At 34.8% G+C, this 3,263-nt stretch overlaps 1 long non-coding RNA gene across 1 annotated transcript; it reads left to right on the top strand.

Annotated features, from left to right (window-relative positions):
• Positions 1-215: 215 nt before the first annotated feature.
• Positions 216-2,619, top strand: LOC148240107 (uncharacterized). Its single transcript, XR_015816276.1, has 2 exons — positions 216-1,330; positions 1,997-2,619. It is a non-coding gene; the product is annotated as an uncharacterized LOC148240107 (long non-coding RNA).
• The last annotated feature ends 644 nt before the right edge of the window (positions 2,620-3,263 follow it).

The following is a 3,263-nucleotide window of genomic DNA, read 5'->3' as shown; positions in this document are numbered from 1 at the left end:
ACATAGGATTCATAGATAGAAATTATCCACGAAATCAACAGCTTTCAATCTACTTATATGAAATAATTGCATAACAAAATAATTAGCTGATTAACTAAGAAGATTGAATGAAAATAAAAAAAAAACAAACATTATAACACCTTTTTTTTTTCTTATCTCAAACTGTACATATTTTATCCTAATCCCTAAAATCTAATAAAATATGTTCCAAACCTAATAAGCCCTAAACCAAAATAAGCCCTAAGCCCTATGCCCTATTCCCTAAACCAAGATATTAAGGAAGAAGTGTGTGATAAAATAAAAATGTCCGTAGGAGAAACATTGTGAGAAATGAGGCCAAACTTGAGAGATATGCACATGAAGAACAATTTTGACCTTTCGGGATTATTTGGGCCATAAGTGGGACAAATGGGCCCGGATGAAGCCCAAACTAAACCGATGTGATTGCTTCCTGCTTGAGGAACACTTGAAGCACATGTGTCCCCAAAAAGATTAATAATTGAGCAAGTTAAAGAGTTTTGAAGTAAGGGCCAAACATTGGCTTAACTTTGAGTGTGGTTTGGACCTTTTAGGACTTAGGTGGACCTTAGATAGGCCAAATGTTGTCGTTTTGAGCCCAAATTTGGTTGGTAAGTAGCTGACACGAAGGTAAAATGGGCCAAAAATAATAAGAATCGAGGGAGTTATGGCTGTTTGAAGTAAAGGCATGTGCATGGAGTGCAGTTTTGGGCCTTATGGGTTTAGGTGGGCCTAAGGCGGCCCAAAACATATCGAATGGAGCCCAAATTTGGTATGGAAGCTCCTAGAAGGTGGATAAGACATGGGAGGAGTTTGGATAATATTAGAATACTCTAGAATTACTTAAAGGCTAAGGAAAGTAAGAGATAAGGATAAGGATGAAGCTTGAGGAGGTTTAAGTAGCCAATCACATTTTGCCACCTCTCCCATGCTTATCAACTTGCATGGACGTCCCTCCCCTATAAATAGGGGTATGGGAAGAAGGAAAAAGCATTCTGGAGTTGAGAGAAAGCAAGGTAGAGAGAGAAAGAAGAGAGAGAAAGAGAAGAAACCCAATAAAAGTGAGGGAAATTGATGGAATTTGTGAGTTTTTCCTTAAGGAAACTGTACCTAATTGTGAGAGGAAGAAAGAGGAGGGAAGGATAGGAGAAAAACAAAGAGAAAAGAAAGGAGAGCGAAAGCTCATAACCAACCAAGGGAGAATCCATGAGCTTAAGATATTGCTTAAAACGGAATATTGTCGGATTTTTGAGAGAAAAAGCTTAGAAATTAAGCCGAGACTCTACCGAAGTTAAACAGCATGTCCTACAAGGTATATAGTTTCAAGTTTCTTTCTAAAGAGATAAATTTAATTATCATGAGAATATTTTTTAGTGTAAAATAATGATAACTCTAAGGAAAGATGCTACCAAAATTTCGATAGAAAATTGATGAAAATATAAGGGGAGACTCTACTTGAGTGAAAAGAGAAAATTGAAGTATTTTTGTGGAAAGACTTTGATGGAGTGACCAGAGAAAACTGAGGAAAATATAAAGGGATACTTTGTCATAATAGAGAAAGCTTAAATTGATTGCATCACACTTGAGATAAGTGGGTGTTGTAATGTCATGGCATATGTAGTTTTTGAAATGTTTTGAAAGTATTTTCAATATATTAAGTGGATATTGTGATTGCATAGCGTATGTAGTTTTCAAAATATTTTAAAAGTATTTTCAGTATAGTAAATGAATATTGTGATTGCATAGCATCCAAAGTTTCAAGTGTTTTCATTTGTGTTTTATATGTACTTTCATATATAAAATGAAAATTTTTGGTGAAAGCACTATTGTGTTTTAAGTGTTATTTTCATCCATGTGTTTTGGAAAGTGATTTTGATAAGTGTGCATCACTTGTTATTGAGACGAGTCATTCCAAAAGCACCTGCATGATGCTAAGCTTCAGTGTACCCCTACATAACCATTTTGTTTTTGGGTGTAGTGGATAAGTGTGAACCCACACATAACCGTTCCTCTTTTAGATGTATGGAGAAGTGTAGACTATTAAGTGGGTGCCTATGCATGCATGGCAGTAGGAAGATGTGAATGACCCTCCATAATGATGATGAAATGGAGCTTATTATACAATGTAGTGAAGTGCATCTGTATTCTGATTCTGGGATATATGCCTTGTTGTACACTGTGGCACACTGTACTTACTGAGTAATCTAGTACATATGAGAATGTAGTGCATTGTACAATGCAACAATGTGTTTTCTGAGTCGTGTGTCAGATTTTAGTTTTGACTGTGCATCTGTTTTCAGTAAAAGTGAACATGTTTTTGAGAAAAGTATATCAAGTATATATGTTTTGGTGTGTGTGAAAGCAATATATATTGCATGTATTAGTTATGTTGTCATAATATTTGCTTACTGGGATAATATATGTCACTCCCTTATCATTTTAAGATGATGAGGATTCTGTTGCAAAGTAGAATGTGATAAGAAGAGAAATTGAGAAATTAGAGATTAGGTTACTATTTTTTATGTTGTTAGAAAAGAAAAAAATTTAGAGCCTCATATTGTATTGTAGCTTATGTACATTAATGAAAGTTAATTTTTGTTATTTAATTAAGTGTAAAGTGTAAGTGTGCTCCGTACACGCCCCAGAAGAAGTAGGGGTGGGCTGCGACACCTAAACCTTGATATGCCATAAGTACTACCCTGAGCTCTAAAAGCCATAGGCCCTAAGCCATAATAAGTCCTAAGCCCTATGCCCCAATAAGCACACATTCTTAAGTACTAAGCCCCAAGAAGAGCTAAGCATTAAGCTCTAAACCCTAAGCCCAAAGCCTTAAGGCTTAAGCTTTAAGTCCTAATAATCCGTAAACACTAATTTCTAAACCCTAAACCCTAAACTCTAAACTTTGAACCCTAACTCTAATAGGTCTTAAAACCTAATAAACTCTAAACCCTAAATCTCAATCCTTAAAGAGTTGTTTTTAAAGAATTGTTTCAATGATCTACCATAACCAAGTAGAGACATCTTTCAGAAAACTCATAATCATCACATACAATACAAAATAACATAAAAAAGTAATAAAATAGTATGGATTTAAAGATCTCTAAAAATATTTTGGGTTTCACTAACCTATTTAGAAAGGGTGCAAGGCTTGAATCATAGAACCTTCAAGTAAGTGACAGTGTGTAACACGACATCTGCAAGAATATTAACTAAAAATGTAATAATTCTTCAACATGCAACCTTTT

This window comes from Carica papaya, chromosome 9 (assembly GCF_054855325.1).
Source record: "Carica papaya isolate Zhongbai chromosome 9, ASM5485532v1, whole genome shotgun sequence".
NCBI lineage: Eukaryota > Viridiplantae > Streptophyta > Magnoliopsida > Brassicales > Caricaceae > Carica > Carica papaya.
This window is presented reverse-complemented; position numbering and strand designations above follow the sequence as displayed.